The 18518-nt window shown below is 40.6% G+C and overlaps 1 protein-coding gene and 1 non-coding gene across 2 annotated transcripts in view; one reads left to right on the forward strand and one right to left on the reverse strand.

Annotated features, from left to right (window-relative positions):
* Positions 1 to 18518, reverse strand: part of DKK2 (dickkopf WNT signaling pathway inhibitor 2) — a 76657-nt gene that overhangs the window by 41134 nt on the left and 17005 nt on the right. The window lies entirely within an intron of this gene.
* Positions 513 to 627, forward strand: LOC123627799. Its single transcript, XR_006731505.1, has one exon. It is a non-coding gene; the product is annotated as a U5 spliceosomal RNA (small nuclear RNA).

Raw genomic sequence — 18518 nt, forward strand, 5'->3', positions numbered from 1 at the left:
AGGTCTAATATCCAGAATATACGAAGAAATCTCACTACTCAATAGCAAAAAGACAAATAATGCAATTAGAAAATAGGACAAAGACATGAAGAGGCATTTCATCTCAGAAGATACACAGACGGAGAAATTCACCTGAAGATAATCAGCGGTTATTAGGGAAATGGAAATTAAAACCACAAGGAGGTACCAGTACATACCTATCAGAATGGCTAAATTAAAAAACAAAACAAATAGAGATCCCAAGTGCTAGTGAGGTTGCAGAACTGAATCACTCATACGCTGTTGGGGAAATGGAAAATGGCACCGCTACTCTGGCAAACTCAGATTCACTCTAATACCTAGTGTACTGCACACAGTGCAGTTATAAAACGGCACAATTTTTAATTCCCTTTGACATATATTTATTTATAGGTATCTCCGAAACGTTTTCGCAGGCACTATTTCTTGTTGCTGAATGGTCACCATCAATGCATTAGGAATTTCTCTCGAGACTGGTTATGGAGGCAAAGGGCATACTCCACTTCCTCTGCGTTACGTATAAATATTTTGCCTTTTGCTAAAGATTTCCGAGGCGGAGAATAACTTTGAGTCTCACTTAATTGTCTGAGGACTTGCTTTGACAGGGCTAAGCGTTTAGTTTTAACGGGAGACGTTATCTGTTGTGAAGTGAAAGCACAAGTCTAAAAAAAACACAGAGTCAATTCCTTTTAAGATCTTGGCATTGACATGCAGTCAGTCCATAAGCAACTTCAGACCAAGGGCTACACAAATTCTCTCTTAACGTTGTTTAAAAACTTACAGATTTTAATGTAAGATTGGCAATCTTAGCATAGAATGGCAGTTTACCACAGACTATATTCCTCTATACACTAACAGTTTAGGGAAGTATTCTAGATTTTTCTTTTTACACATAACTGGAGGGATTTATTCTCACTCACACACCCCCATCATCAATGAACTCATGTCAGAAGAGGCTACAGTCTTCCTAATTTGAAGCAGCTGGTACATTCTAAATATGCAGAGACCAGGCTTCCAAAACCATCATTAACAATCAGAATCCTTGATTTATTGTTCTTTATTATTCTCTCTGTAGGGGGATTTATATCAAATAGCGGCTGGCTCTCCCCTATTGTTCCCAGACTGTCATGCACAAAATGTCAACAAGAGTATATTTCATTCATACTCTAAAATTAAACCCTTTATCCCACAATTAGCCATAATCACGACCACATACGACTACGATTTACCATAACTAAAATAGACGGCGTGGGCTTTATTGTTGGCTTATGTTTGAGACAGCAAAGGCGGATTTTTGAATTAAGTAATTGCGTGCCAACGATTTGGGATACAATTGCCGCTTGTTTTGTTTTCCATGCATCCCCACCTAGTTAGATAGCAAGACGTTCCAATGTCCTGTTAGTGAAATTTTCAATAAAATCGAAGGGACTGCTACGAAAATATATTTATTCAAATATATATGTATGTATGTGTGTCAATAAAATATGCTCTTTGAGAACATGCTCATTCTTAGTGGAGAAGAATAAACTGGATTATGAACTTTCTAATGATGACTTTAAAAATTATCTTTATTAATAACTTGTAAGTGCTGTCACTGTGTGCCTTTGTCAGTTATCTCCTTTGGGCAGCAGAATGACTCTGTAAGTCGGGAGTCTGTAACACACTTCAGTGTCCTTGGCTTGTCCCACACCCGTGTCCCCCTGGTGACACCACTGTGGTGTGAGAACGTGGCCTTCGGCATCGCCTGCCGTTTGTCAGCCAGGGCACCCTGCCTCCTGCCCTCCCCTGGCCAAGGAAGGGGACGCAGGATCCCAACTGGCCGCTCAGACCCTTTCTGGGGAGTTTGCACCGTAAGCAGAGAGGCCTAAGGATGCAATTTGATGAGCTCTTCAACCTAGTTGTGGCTCCCTAATAATGCCCATCATTTCTTGTTTTCTAGAACCCCGGTGCTCCAAGGGCTCGAACTCCTCTGAGGTCCAGTTCAGTCCTCCATTTGATCCCTTTAGCTACCTCATATTCTTACAATAAATTCCTTTGTAAAAAATGTTAGTTGTGTCAGAACTGATTTCTGTGGCTTGCACGTGAGAAACCCCAACTGGCATGCTGCTTCCGCCGTCCTGCAGGCGAGGACACGGAGCGGGGGAGGCCACAGTCACAGCACTGAGCCGACACGCTGAACTGCCGTCAGCCTCATTCCAAGCTCTGCTTCTGAACCCCAAGTAACGCTGCTTCTGTTTTCAAAGGCGTTCACGTGGGAGGATATCGAGGCAGTCACACAGTAACATTAGATCGGGCCAAAAATATGAAATGGACATAGGAGGAAGTGACCCTTGCTTTGTTACATTTAATCCGACCGTCGGTATTTATTATGCACCCAAAGGATTCCTTGCACTAAATTAGGAGTACAAAACCATGACCAATTTTGCAGTGATCCTGGAGGTTCCTGTTACTCTCCTTTCAGTGTTTAATGTCACACAGCTGTGCACAATTCTGGACTTAACATGGGTTCAAGCACAGGGCCTACCTGCATTAAAAAAAATATATTTTTATTTCACACCCGTTTAGCAAGGGAGGATGAGTGAAGTCCAGTGCAACGCGTGCTAACATATGTGTAAACATCGCTTCCGCACTCCCATGAAGAACCACACTGTGAGGCCCGGTCAAACGCGGGAGGATCCGATTCTGTCTAGAGGGGAAACAGGCACAGGAGGCAGCACTGGGAAGTTTCCCACCCGAGGTGGAGAGCCTCCGTCCCATTCGTTACTCGGGTACAGTTCGTATCTCTGAGCCTCTCCTTTCCTCCTTTCCCAGTGTCCTTAAAAGGGGAAACACGACTGTCCCACGGTCCAAAGAGCACTGGGATTACGGATCAGGGCTGGGGGGCAGTGAGACTGGGGGTAGTGGGAGCCAGGCTCAGCTCAATGTCGGATGCCCAAACCGGCCCGAGTCCACCAACCCTCTGCTCACCCCTCCCTGCAGGTGACCTGACAAGCCACCTTGAGAAGCAACTTTGCATGGAGGTGTTGTGAGCTCTGGTCCCTTCCAGGTCTGCTTCCAGGTGGTTACCCCTGGGGTCAAGGAAGAGGTGGAATGTGGTCCGAGGCACTGGCGTGGGCGGGAGAAGGCACGCTAAAGACCACCTACGTTTTGAGGAAAGTTTTAAAATCAGTATCTAGTAAAATCAACACCATTCCTCCCATATATTTTGTTTAAAATGCCTTCGAGTAAGGAATATTTATTGCACAGTGTGCTAGAAAGATCCTAGACTATGAAGTCAAGCAAAGCTGGTCTTGACTGTGGCCTCTGGCCACCAACTGCGTGACTGGAGCAGGCAATGTCTTCGTGCCTCAGTTTCCCAGTCTGCGAAATCTCAAAACATTTCTGTTTATCAGGATTATTGGGAGGGTTGTAACCTATCCAGAAATTGTCTGGCATATGGTAGCTACTTAAAAATACCAATATTTCCTTCCATTTGGGGAACACTTTGGAGGATTAGTCCACTAGAGCACACTATGAAATTCTATTAATTGTTTAGGAAACACTACTAGAAGCCAACTATCGCCTGGGTAACACTTAGCCCACGGAATGTATCCCCTGAAAGAAGCCTGTTTCTTTTCTCTTTAAAAATGTAGTGATTTAGCTCACAAGGAGTAAAATGGATTCGTCACAATACATGGTTTTGTTTTGGGTTTTGGTGGCATCAGTTTGGGTCCCAGAGGAGCTGCTGGGCCAGGTTTACAGTGGCTCTACCCACTGTGGAGGCCACATAGTAATTTAAAATTTTCTAGTAAACACATTAAAAAAGGTAAAATTAGTCTTAATAATATATTTAATTTAATGCAACATACCCCAAATATTATTTTAATAGGAAATTAACATAAAAAGTTATGAGTAAAAATTTTTTTCCATTTTTTTATATTAGATCTTTTAAATCTGCTGTGTATTTTATACTTGCAGCCCATTTTTGTTCAAATAGTAAATCCTTACGTCAAATACAGTCCCACCAAAATAATAAGGTTGTGTTTAATCTAAAAATATTTTATATTGTTTTTGTTTTTAAATTTTAATTTTAGTTAATGAATTTTGACTAAATTAAATGCAAAATTTAGTTTCTCAGTCATGCCATCATGGGAGTTACAGCATCTCCGTTAAGCTGGAAGGGGACAGGGGACAGGGGACAGGGTCAGCTGCAGAGACAGAGCTCCCTCCGTACCCCTTTAGCTGAGACACACAACCACCCGAGATGGCCGAGCGCAGAGGGAACGAAAGGACAAGCAGCCGGAACCGCACTCCCCTAGTGCCGGGCTGCTAATCTGACTTTCCAGAAACAAAACCCTGCTCTGTAGCATCTGCCCATTGACGTGGTGTAAATTTTCCTACCATGGCTGATTATAAGCTAACGACACGATGTCACTGAAGGCAGCCTTGGGGAAAGAGATGCAGAACGGGCTCTCCCCAAAACACCACTGCGTCCCCTCCCACCCTTCAAGCTCCTGCTGGCGTCTCCCGCTGACCAAGCTCAACTGGTACCAGAGGCAAGCGGAGCCTTTGATGCACTTCCTACGGGTCAGTTTTCGGGGACCCAGGACAGACGGAGAAGGCCAAGAAGGGCACGTGGAAAACACACTCAGTGCTCAAAATAAAGACGACCTGTCCATCTTTTTCCCTTTGCCTCCTGCACATACAACAGAAAATGATGGCCATAAGAAAACTGAAACCTATAGCGCAGACTTAGAAGGGAGGATGTTAAATAGAGCAGGCATCCGGTTGTTTATTTTTTAGGGCAAATATTTTTGTTCTGTGAGTATAAAACTTGTGCAAAGGAAGAATGCCCTTCCAATGTAGATATTTTGTGAAAAGAATTTTAGCTGATAATTACTGAAATATTACATTTTATATGAAACAATGAGTCTCTTTAAATTAATAGTGTAGTTATTTAGTATATTGACAAAAATCAATGTGCTGCATAGATAAAATTTTGTTTCAGTTAATTATTTCAGCCTCCATTTTGGGAATTGCCCAGGTGTGTACACCTGTGTTCTTCTACACCTGTCTTCTCCCTCACGGCCAGTCATTGTTCGGATCCTTCCTTTCAGTTCCGCGCTCTGCGACGGGCATCCTGGTCCTCACCAGGCTGCGCTCCGCGCTCTTGCCTGCTGTGAGTTCCTCTGCCTTCTCTTTCTTCCCAGATTAACCCCCCAGATCACCACCGGGCGATTCTTCCTAAGAGACCACTTTCTGTGTCATCCTACTACTCAGGAACTTTCTGCCACTCTCTTTTGATGACCAAGTTCCCAATCTTGAGCTGGTCTTCCAAGAGCATCACAGCTTGAATTGAACCCACATTTCTGCATGTGAACATACACACACGAGCAGTTCCCTACAGCCAGATCAAGTCACTGCTGCCTGCAAAACACAGGCCCAGTTGACCACAGCGCTTTTGTTGCAGGCTGACTCCTTTAGCTTGGCCTCCACCACACACACACACACACACACACACACACACACACACAGACAGACACACACACACACACACTCGTAAGCAAGAATGTATACACACCAAAATACCACTGTTCTATGTCTAGACTTTTCCAAATGCCACTCATCATTGAGGCTGCAGCTCAGAATTTTTGAAGGCCTTATAGCCCCTTGGCCTACATCATCAGCTCCAGACTCTGAACTCCAGGGACAACTGATTTCCTGACTCATTTTACCACCTGGGTCCTCACTCTGGTTGTTCCTTTGCCCTCCCTGGCAGCCCTTCCGTTTGCTGCGTTTTAACATTAACCTGTAAAAGGGATCCCAGGAATCAAGAAAGGTGATCAGATTTTGAATGAACGTCACTTGCTGACAGTTTCCTCAGAGCTGGGAGGTGCACAGCAGGCTGGGAAAGAACAACACTGTTGAAGAAAACATAACAAGATTACCTCCGCCTGAACAGATCTACCCTACCATTAGCAGTAACATACACGGAGCGGCACTGCCCTAAATCTTACAATCGCTATACTGTTAGAGAAAAGATTTGCATTAGGATAGAGCAGAAATGCTGAAAAGTTTGGGTTCATCAAGTGCTAACCTGGGGTTAAGTTACGAAGTTTTTCTGTATTTGTTTCTGCGTTGGCCAACAACTTCATGATTGGCACGTGGAATGCAACTTTGCTTATCTGAGCCCACACTGTCTCCCAGTGTCGTCTCCAGACTTGCTAGAATAACGCCCCTCTTCCCTGCTGCCCTCCTCCCCTCCTCCCCGCACTGAAGGTTTGCTTCCGGATACAGGCTATTATTGAAGGTCTGGAGCAGCAATCCTCAACTCGTGCTCTGTGAGATACTGACAGGCGTTAGTGAAGACAGGGGGTATGTTATTAAGTAAATGCAGGCTGTCCTGGCCGGAACAAAAGCGAGTTTCTTTACTGCAGAACTCAGAACCTTTACTAAGCTAAGGTGAAATGTGAATTGTTGAAAAGAAGAGGGTAGGTAGCATTTCACACATATATTTGAGTAGAAAACTCTCCCTCCACCATACTCTGCCCCCAGAACATTGGAACTTACCCTCGAGTGTTGTTGGGAAGATTAAATGTGATACTGCGTGGAGAGCACTCAGGACGGAGCCTGGCTGAAGATGAAAACTCTCTGGGCCTGTTGCTGCTGTTGTCACCTACATGTCTAACTGGGACCTCCACGGGTGTCCCTGTGCCTTCCGAGGAAGCAACAGAGTTACATGAGGACTGAACGGGGATCTTCTAGTGACATGAGGATCCCACATGGACACTGCACAGAACCAGTGTGGACCTCTGTCTGAGTTCATCTGAATCAGAAGCCAGTTCAAGTGCCAAGAAGTTTGTTAATTTCTACTCTCCCCAAATCCTGGCTGACCTGGATGTAGCCAGGATTCGAATAACTAGCATGAAGCAGTGGTTCAGAGCGCAGCCTCTGGTCCTCCTTAATTCCCGGTTTTTCCACTGGGGACCATATAGCCCTGTGCTAATGTTGCAAGGAGCCATGCCTGTAAATCTGTAAACTTGAGTAATATTTACCTCTGGGTTGTTTTCGGGAGCTCCAGAGATGATGTATGTGAAGCATGTGGCCCCATGCCTGGCACATGGTAAAATGCTCAATAAATGGAGGTTTCCTAATGATCCTAGTAATAAAATTATTTATCTAGTTTATTTAAACTGTAAAATACCAGCTACCTTTATCCATGTAGTCATTGCCATAGGATACATGAGCACTGATTTGCTTAACAACTAATAGGTACTTGGCTACCTGGACCGCTGACCGACTGGATTGCTGGATTAGCCTAACGAGGCCTAACGGGTAACTCTCTGCCTTTAGGACTTGAAGGGGGAGGCCCTGCAAGCTCAGTAGCCACTGCTCCTGGCAGCCGAAAGAGGCAAACTAGATTCCACAAGATCAAAAAGTAATCTCTGAAGCAACTTTGGCACTCCCTTTATTTTTAAAAATATTTTTTAAATTTCTAATATAATATATCAAGTTTTAGTTCCTACTTAAAGTAAAAAAAATCTTCCCAAATTCATTGCTCCGATTACGAACATTGTGAATAATACTGAAGTTATTCACAAGCCAGTGGTCGGAAGCTGCGGGAAAAATAATTTTAATTTCAGATGTTTCATGCAACGCTGCTAATGGTAGCTATCCTGTTTGGGCAGGGAGAAAACTGGCAGGAGTCGTGAGATGGGGAATTTATGTGAGTTAATGGAAATGCTGTGGCTGACCAACAAAGGAACTTCCCCAGCCAAAATCAAAACAAAGATATTAACTCGGAGGGGGGAAAAGGCCTGCAGCACAATAATATCATGCATGGTAACCTTATCTACTGGTTGAAGTATTTTGTTTCTTTTTTTTTTTTTCTTTTTCTTTTTTTTTATTTTTTTGCCTCTGGTTGAAGTATTTTGGTTTGAAGAACTTAAAGAGAATTTTGTGGTTTACGTCAACTGCCAGCAGACTCTGTATTTAGCAGCCTCCCCCCTATTAAGTGCACACATTGTCCTTCCCTTTCACCAAGCAAGGCCGTTTAGCTTCAGCTCCGGGCTGTGACCAGCCTGCCAAGGACCCCTTGGCGACAAAAGCCAAGCTTGCGGAGTCTGCATGCAATGCCCACGCATTGGTATTTCTGAAGACCAAAGTGTCTACAACACATCTGAAAGTTTGCTTATATTCACTTAATTTTTCTGGGTCTATTTATATAACTTTGATTTAGGATTTAGACGTGCATCCCTCTTTCTTCCAGCAAGAAGTCATTCGAAACAGTCACTCTCACACACACACACACACACACACACACACACACATGCACACACACATACACAAATGAGCCTCAGGACAAGTTCACAATTAAAGTTTATAATAATTCTAAATTAAATAATTCAAAGGGTAGGTTATACGGAGTGAATCTGCTATTGCGGAGTAGAGACAAATTCTTTTTTTCTGTTTTATAATTCAATACTGTAACTTTGTCTGTGTAAATAATAGAAGAGTAACAGAGTAATAATACAAGTGTTAATCAGTGAGCACTTTAATGGCTACCACGGGCCCATCCCCCTTCATCTGCTCCTGCAGGAAATGTGCCCCCCCACCTGCCACGAGGGGGCGACTGCCGACTGCAAGGGGTCCTGTTGGACCAAGTTTCAGGGAGATGGGGGGACTCATTTCCTCACTCATTTTTCTAGTAAAAGAAGCTGTTATTCTACCACAGAAGATTTCTCAAGACTGGCAGGTTACTTTATAAAAATATGGTTTCACGGGTTATAGATAATACTACTAACAGTACTAATTATATATATAATACTAGAACTGTTACCTAAAATATTAATTTCCCGTAATCCAATTTGTCTTTTATGTTTCTAGAATAACATTAAATATTATGTTAGGGTTAGTGATATTCCTAATGTCATTTTCTAAAGTAACTTCTTTGAAGAATTAATGTCAGAAGTTAAAATGTATGGAATGTTAATCCTTTTATTTCATTTCTCCCTAGCTATAGACATTATTGGAAATATGTTGAATAGAGAAGTGAATTCTTTTTCCTAAATTACTTTATATAAGACTTACATGGTTTGGTGAACAAAAAAATATAAAGAATTATAAGTTAAAATTGAAACTTTATCTCAGAAATTTTATCAATTTCCCGTTTGATGTTAGTATTTTTTTTAATTTTCAGATTAGATAAAAGTATCAGTATTAGATAAAAATATCAGTGGATATTCTGTTTGTCATGAAATAAGATACACAGAACAAATTTATTTTACTCTTTCTTGTTCACTTTTTGCTAAAGGGATTTTTTAAAAATAAATTCAATATGAATTTACAGAATCTTACATAATGTAGAAGGAAAGCAAATTATTCCCCCATACAGAATGAGTTCACTGAGGAACAAGACCCTAACTTTAAAGTACTCTTTCTCCGTGAGAAATCCAAAAGAGATTTTGCTTCCGTATTTTTACCTAATCAGCCATGTGAGTATCTGTCTTAAACTCTTAATGCTATGATATTGAGAGGGCTTGAAGAAGAAAAAATAGTCCTGAAGAATTGAAAAAAAATACCAGTAACAAAATAGTCTGCTTGGGAAGTCTTTCATTTGTAATGGAAATCAAAGAGAATGTGTATTGGCAACATATATTTTCATTGTGGGTCTTCAGAGTTACAGAATCTCTTAAATGACCACAGTGTCCAGACATAAAACTGTCCGCACCTACCAAGATGTGTAGATCAGATTTTAAAAATAGCATACCATTCGATTTATGAAAAACATAGACTATGTGACTCAAAGGAAAAACCTACAAACTTAGACCTTTCTTAAGTGTTCAGATTGGGATTTTATTCTGATTCCAGGAAAGGTAACTGAGCAACCTCTCCTAGACAAACAGACTGTAAGGTTAGTTTTGAATGAAGTTCTTTTGAGTCTAGAGTTCTGAGGGAAACCACATGAAATCACATAGATTCTGAAGCTGACAGGTCTTGAAGGCCTCAACTACCCTCTCTTGCCCTAAGAAATCAAAGAAAGGGTGATGTCTGGTGATTAACCTCACGCATAAAATTACAGGGCCAGCGGATAGAGACAGGTTTCCACAGTTCCCTTGGTGACCTGGTTTGCTAGTCTAAAAAGTAGAAGGACGAGGAAAAACAGCTGCACCAGCCTGGCTTTCTCTTTTCCCAGGCAGTTGTGGCAGGAGTACAACTGGTAGGTTTGTTTCCTGCTTCTCTGAAAAATGTCTGACACCTAGTACAGCCTCTCTCTGTAGGCCAAGGCGAACTCTGAAAACCTAACTTTAATTTGACTAAAAGTAAACTACATACCATTGTAAAAATAAATCCTTGAGATGAGATGAAGCTTAGAAAGTTTCATCACTAAACTATCATATATTAAGTATGCCCTGCCTTTAGAACACTCCCGGTGAGTTTTATAACTCAAATCAATTTGTTTTTATGAAATCTCTGATGTTTACAAAGTTTTACTTCTTGCAAAACTCAAGTTTGAATCTCTTTCATGCCCACCACTAGTCTCGGTTCTTTCTCCTGTTACAAAGAGTAACTATTCCCATCACAGAAACTCTATCTCTATCCTCACATCCGGCACAGGGCCTGACGTGTAGCAGGCTCCCAGTAAATGTTTATGAAGTAAGTAAGTGAATAAACGAATGAATGAATGATTTGCTCCATATCAACGCTTTAAAGTGTTGCTAGACATTCTTTCCTTGTTAAAAAGTTTCAGTTATTTTATTCACTTATCCTGTAAAGTGGTTTTCAGATTTTTTGCCCGCCAGATGTTGTGTGTCTTTGTGGAATACACAGATCATACTTATGCAATCTGCAAAAATATTCAATTTCTCCTCAAATGTCGGGGATCCCCAACATTGTCAACAAGACTATCTGGAGCCAATCAGTCAGGCACTCAAGCGATACGTTTCTCTGTTTCCTTCGAGTTGAACTCTTCTTACTGTGTCAACTGGAAAACTTCTTTGCAATTTCATCCATAACAAGTTAACGGGGACACGAATATATTAAGTCCACAAACCAAAACATCCATGATAAAGTTCCTGGTGACCTTAGTTTTTTTCTCAACCACCTCCAAGACTTCAGGTACACTGAAATAAATACTCAGGTTTGCAATTATCCATGTATGTGTAATCGGTTCCTCAGAAACGTTGTAACAGGCTCACACTTGCCATTCTCATTTTAAATAACTTCTTTTTTTTCTCTCTCTCTTTTACGGTCTACCAAATTACAACTGACTAAATGTACCTATTTAGTGAAAATGGATTCCATGAGAGTGGAATGTTACCCAACTATTGTTTTCTTCTGGAGGAAATAATGGAGAACATGTGCAGATGCTTAACATCAAGCTCCTGTTTCTGGAATTACAGCCTTCAAGCTGTCAGAACTGTTCGAGAACAAGGACGATCCGGGGCTCACGCGCCACATGAAACACCCTCTGGGAGCAGGCCCGGCAGGAGAATGCTACACAACTGCCACGGAAAGCGCGAAACAGCCGAGCCCCGGGACTCTTCCTTTTCTTCTCAGTTGCCAGCACACCTTGTTTTCCCACAAAAGAAACGAATCGTATTTTTAAATCTATTTTAAGTGTGCTGGGTTTATCTAGTTCACTGTGTTTCAACCTCAAAATCCGGTAGCCCTCAATCTGGCTCCAAAACGAGTTATTTTGCTTCACTTTCTTCTGCAAGAAAGTAGTGTACCCACATCTCTGTATCACATTGTTACGGTCACTTCGGTTACTCAAAGCCATGAAGGTGCATTTGCACACCTGCCTTCCCTTACTCTGCTGAGGACAACCAGTCAACGTTCGTTCCAAAACAATCTCCTGGATGAATGCCAACAAGCATTTATAATAACCTCATTGAATTCAGTAGCTCTTGTCAAAAAAGACTAGTGATTTAAAAAATTATAGTATTTTAAACGAACATCTTCAGTGAGTTCCCATGTAAAAGGAATAGTTCTCTAATGTAACAATAATACTTTCCAGAAGTGTATGTTTAATAGATTTGTTGTCAGATTTTCTTAAAATGAGCCTTATCTGAATAGTTATAGTTAATCGGAAAAATTGCCCCAATTCTTTTTAGAAAGAAAAATCAGTTTTATTGTGCTTATTACAGAAAACATAAAAGAGTACTTCCTATTGAGAACTATATTAGAATGATTACATTTGCGGCAATAAAATTTCAAATACTTTCAAGGTAGCTCAGAAATTGATCATAAGTATGTGACTGTACAACTGATAAAAACAGGTCCCTGAAAACTATCTGAAAACTGTTCAGAGGAACAACTGAGGCATTAAAAATGGGAGTCAATCAATTAACGTGGATGTAAAGTAATGCATTAGAATCATCCACTTTATGTGTGTTTTTTTTTTTTTTTTTTTTGAAAAAGAAAAGACAGAACAGGAATTGGCTTCAGGAAAGTATACAAACTTTGAGATCAGAAAGACCTAGATTAATATGCTGAGCCCGCAGCCTAGTTTTTGTGTTCTTAGGCAAGTTACTTTACATTCCTGATGATAACTCTACGCTTACTTTCCAGGGTGGCTGTGAGTATCACAATTGAAGTATGTAAATCACACAGCAGCCAGGCCTGGGTAACTGCAGGTTGCAGGGTTTTAAGAAGGCATTAGTAGTGACTCTATAAATAAAATCTTTATAAAATATACATATACGTGTGCATATGTGTGTGTATTTTTCTCTAATTCAATTTTTATTTCTCTAGTTAGAAAGGACAAGGCTATATAACAAAAAACCAAATAGCTAACTTAAAAAAATCTAAGCTAATTTTTTTGTATTTTTTCCTCTTTTAAATTTAATATCCTATAGACATACATATAATATAAATTTTAACTAGAAACTGGAACATTTTAAATTTGCCAAGACTTCCACTCTTAAAGTAATTATGGTAGAAATAACAGTCTGTGAAAGGAAGGGAACTGTTTTGAAATCTTATCACTAAGAAAATGAATAACTGTGATAATGAAATATGTAATGTGAAAAGAAATACAGAAGGAGGTGATAAGAGCATACGTTATTGGAGAAGAGGAAAAGTGTGTAAAGGGGTGATAAAATATAACATAAACATCAACAGACTGGAATATTTAAAACAATGCATACTTTTATGAATAATTAACAATAAAAACCCATTAAAACCATGTATTGGACTTAAGATTTGCTGTAAGTCTAATCCATTCTTATTTTTAAGAAGCTTAGTCCTTGATTAATGGCAATTTTTGCTTTTACTATGGATTCTTCGTTGCCAGTATTGTAAACTTAAAAACACAGTTCAGTGGTTTTGAAATGATGTTAATGTCTAGAGATTAAATTACAATGTTTCTGTTTAATTCATCAACAATATAGCACTCGTTTCAATTAGACTAAAGAATGCTGTTTACAACATTTGGACCAAATGATTATGGGTTTTTTAATCTAAGAAAAATTCGCACCATCAATTTTGTGACACTAGACACTGAACTACTTTTAGCACCTGAAACATTACTCATTGTGGAGGCTTCTATTTAAACAGCAAAAGGGCAACTGAAACCTGCACACGTCAATTTTTTATACACATTTGGTAACTATTTAGCACCACTCTGGTCTGCTACATGCTAATCTGTCTCCATGTTGCTGTTCTCCTATCCTACACGTTAACTGAAGGGGCCCTACTCCAGATGTCCCCAGTTGCGGTCCCTTCATAAAATAGCATATCCACGTCAGCCAAAAGACAAAGAAATAGAACAAACTATTAGGGGCGTTTACGTATCAGGCAGGATGCCAGTCTCTATGCATAATCTCATAAGATCTTCCTGCAATGTTTTATTAGCTGCATTTTACAGGTGAAAAAACTGGAATTTGAATCAAGTCTCTTGTTCATGGCCATGGAGCCAGGAAGTTTAGATCTCACTACCTTAAAGCCCGTCAGAGTCAAGGTAAATATTCTCAACTCCACACCTCCTCGAACTGTACTGACTGTAACTTGTTCCAAGTTGATAGCCCTGAGGCTCCCTGGGAGGGAAAAAGTAGGGACGACTTGTCCGTGGGTTAACTCTTTTCACTTCTCACCGTGTCAGGGGGACCGGGCTCCTCTCTCTGCTGACAAACAAGTGACCAAGCAAATCACTGCTGCTCTCAGCTCAGAAACGTCCCCAAGGAGACCAGGCATTTTCACTTTCCAGCATCACCAATCTGTACAACATACAAAGCGACACGCAAAGCCAAGCAGTGCCAAGAATTGCCCACGACCAACAGAAGCTAGGAAGAAGCAAGGAAGGACCCTTCCCTGGAGTCTTCCGAGAGAACACGGTTCTGCTCGCACCTTAATTTCAGACTTCTCCCCTCCAGAACTGCGAGAGAATAGGTTTCTGTGGCTTTAAATCACCTGGTTTTATGGTACTTTGTTACAGCAATCCCAGGAAATTAATAAAGATTTTATAATCCTAAAGCCTTTCCTCTTCTAAGAATTTTCTAAATAATTTAACTCTCATGTGAGGATATTCTTACTTTCAGGATGAAATTAAGGAAATAGCTTTATGGGCAACAGAACTGGAGTTTAAATCAACTAGTACTGATTGTTCTAAGGATTAAATAAGACAATATATTTAAAGCTCTTAGCCCCAAACCTGGAAGGTGTCCGGTGCTCAGTAAAGAACAGAGCCTTCTCATTCTTATTCTACCGCCGTATCGCAGATTATTTGCAGGTTATAGAATCCTAGAGGGCAAAGACCAGGGCTTGTCATCTCTCACATTCAGTCAGTTGTCTTGCTCATAGAAGACAGTATGTTGTATGTGCAAAAGAATGAATAATTATATTTTAACCCAAGAGAATGAAAGACTATTAAGTTTCCCACAAGGAAAGGCACGCAACTATGCATTAGAGATAATTTCTAGAATAATTAAGAAAAATAAGCATTCTGAATTAACAACAGAAATAAATTATTGTCCTTCGGGCTATGAAAGTCTTATCATTATATTACTCTGGTTAGACTACACAGACCTCAACCCTGGAAAACGGGCTGGTCTTTGCTGACAAGAAATACACGCACTCAATCAAAGTTAAGCAGGAAGTGAAATGTTACGTTCCATGAAAATCTTACTCCAAACTTAATTTTTTTGCACTTGGTACATAATGACTTTTCCATCTTCCTTCAAAGAGAAGAAATCTTCAATTTCAAAACCATGTGTTAGAGAAAAAAAAAAAAAAAATCTGTCCTGAATTATATCATTCTGAACTAGCTGTGAGACTGTTTCCTTACAATGCCTGATTTCACAGTGCACGATATGCAAACAAATTGTTAAAATCTTCGAAATCTACATTTTTGTGTTGTTGAACTCTTAAGTATCACCGTGTGGCTATATAGTCAGCAGACCTATTGGGTCTCCCCGTCTTGTACTTGCTTTTTCCGTAAGCAGAAGTTGGATCTAATTTCTAAATGAAAGACTTCTTCACCAAAAATTTATTTTTACGAATAAATGGCTTTGCAGTGTTTGCCATTTGCGTTCTTTTATTTCGGATTTCCTATTTTCTTCAAAATGTGAATGGAAAATGTTTATCTGCTGGAGGGTTTCACATACCTCTGCTTTGCTGGCTCAATGACTTCTACTCCCAAAACGAAAAAGAAAAGCAAAAAGAGAACCCCGAGTCACTGATCAAATGCTGAGTGAAAAGCAAACGTGATATGGCTGAAGAATGGTGTAAAAAATTAAAAATCAATCTCACTCTAATATTCTATCGACTAGACCTGGGGTTCTGGGTCTAGTCCCTGTCTAAGTAGTCAGCACGGCAACTTAATGAAGTTCAGGTCCTGGAATAACGTAGACGTGCTTGAATTCAGCTGTGCTACTTACAAACTGTGTGACCTTGGGCAAATCACTTGACTTTTCTCATCTCCACTTCCTTTTCTGTAAAATGGGGAGAATGCCCATCTCTTGGCAAATTAGATAACAAATATAAAATCCTTAATATAGCGTCAGGTAAGTAATCATATTCCATAGATCACTAATAGTAAATGATTTATGGCACCTTCCCCAGGATTATGACAAGACCGAAAGATTCTTCCTGGCTCAAGTCCACGGCACCTTGCTAATTAAAAGGCGGTGATGGGACTGGCTCTTTCCGAAGGAGTCGGACGGGGATCTGCTCTATACCTCTCCCTTAGTTTCCGCTCGTTTGCTGGCAATCTTTGGTGGCCCTTCCCTTGCAGATCTCTGCTTCATTTTCACATGTCATTCTCCCGTTTGTGCCAGCTATCCTGAGGGACACTCAGAGGAAACCAGCTACCAGAAGCTTCCGTCTTCTATCCCCATACCCGAATCAGATGACAAATTTGCACATCAGGCCCACGACAGACCTGCACCAGAGTTTCCTCTGGCATCGCTCTGCCCAGGCACAGTCCACCACCCTTTGGGTCCTAACACTGTGCTCATGACGCACTTCCCAGATGCTGGGGACAACAGTGGTCTCCACAGTGCACTCCTGGAGGGCTGGAGAGGCCCAGCGCTCCCGACAGCCTGTACCTTCACTGCACCCAGGGCCAGCCAAGGCTCAGCAGCGCCGTCCTGCAGTGCTGCCTTGCACGGATTCTGTCTTAGATTTGGTTGTTTCACCCCTTTGATTCCTCAGCCAAGAACATACACCCAGTGCCTGGACCTGCATCTTCCTTTCCTGCAGAGCAGGATTACCATGGCAACAACCTATCTTCAGTAGGGTAAAACTAACCTGTCTCAGGACTGGGTCTGGCATCACCACATCACCTGGGGCATTATTAAAATTTAAAATATTAGGCTTCACTCCAGACCTGCAAAATCAGAATTTTCATCAAAATCAGAATTTTCATCATAATAAAATCTCCGATAATTTATATGCGCATTTAAGAAGCACCGCTGTAGAGGTTATGTGAATCTCGCATTCCAAACTGAACTACTAGTCGGGCAAAAACTCATCAGGATGGAGTTTATATTTCCTAATTGTTTTATTTACCGCTGTTTTACGAGAGATGGTCGAAATTAAAATTGATGAAGCAATATGGTTCAGAACCATTTATATTCATAACACTATATGGACTGAAAAAGAGAAGGAAGGGAGAGAAAGGAGACAGAGAAGAGACAGAGAGAAAAAGAGAGCAAGAATCAGTGAGACAGAAGTCACGAAAAAGAACAATTTAAATTAAGCTCGCCACTCCAGACCGTGTAATCAAAGTCAGGGAGGGACTGGGTATGTAAACACGCCGCTGCATTACTCAGTCTCAGTGACAAAGCGCTTCATACTGTGGGCATCTCACTTCACTGTCAGTTAAGTGTTTAGAGATACGCATTTTTCTTCTTCTAACTACTCCATCTGGTGCTCGCTCCAGATCACAATTCTAGTGATCTCTTCCAGTATAGGGAAAACAAAAATGCCTAACTGTGTTGGTTATTATCAGTAGACCTATGCTAGGATTCACAATGACATCTTCCTAAGAAATGTTCAAAGACGATTTAGAACAGAGTTTCAATTAAGTATCTATAACATCTCTTCTACCATTAACTACAAGTCATTGTACTCTTCTTAATTCACTGCAGATGCAGTTGCTACAAAAATACTATTAATACAATTTAAAATTTTGCCTTGCTATACAATTCTATAATTCTATAAATTATAGATGTGGCAAACCAAACAACTGCTTAAAGGGTGCACGTTATAGTAGGCAGAATGATAGTCCCCCAAAGATATTCACATCCTAATCCCTAGAGCCTCTGAGTATATTATCTTTTATGGTAAAACAAACTTTGCAAATGTGATTGAGGCTTTAGGATGGGAAGATCATTTTGGAATATCTGGGATTAATATGGAATTACAGAATCTAATCGCATGGGTCTTTGAAACCGGAAAAAACATTCCAGGCTATAGCCAGAAGGAGATGTTACTAAGGAAGGAAGGGCAGAGAGCTGTCATGTGAAAAGGATGCAACATATGGCAAGCCACGCTGTTACCGTCCATTTCATACGTGTCTTCCCGTGCACGTGCTCAGACATTTCTCTGGGGTTTTATTCTTAGTAGAATTGCTAGACCATAGTTGTATACGAATGTTCCGAATTACAAGATGTCGCCAAATGGTTGTAGTGATCCCCCCCCCCCCCGCCCACGAACCACATATTAAAGTTCCGCGTATGCACCTACATGCTTGGTATGGTGGACATTCTTAATTTTTGATAATCTCATGTTATAAAATGGAAGACCAATATCTTAATTTGCATTTTTCTGCTACTAATAAGATTGAGGCTCTCTTCAAATATCTATTGGCACTATTTTACTCTTCTGTCAAATGCTTTTCACGTGTTTTACCCATTTTTATTGGATTGTTTATCTCCCTGGTAATTCCTTATTGAATTATAGGGATTTGTTACATATTCTAAACACTAATCATTAGTCATACAGGACTTGGATTGGCTATACGTGCTAGATACATTTCCCAGTTAGTGGCCTGTTTTCTATTTTCTTTATGGTGCATT

The sequence above is a fragment of the Lemur catta genome, chromosome 26 (assembly GCF_020740605.2).
Source record: "Lemur catta isolate mLemCat1 chromosome 26, mLemCat1.pri, whole genome shotgun sequence".
NCBI classification, from domain to species: Eukaryota; Metazoa; Chordata; class Mammalia; order Primates; family Lemuridae; genus Lemur; species Lemur catta.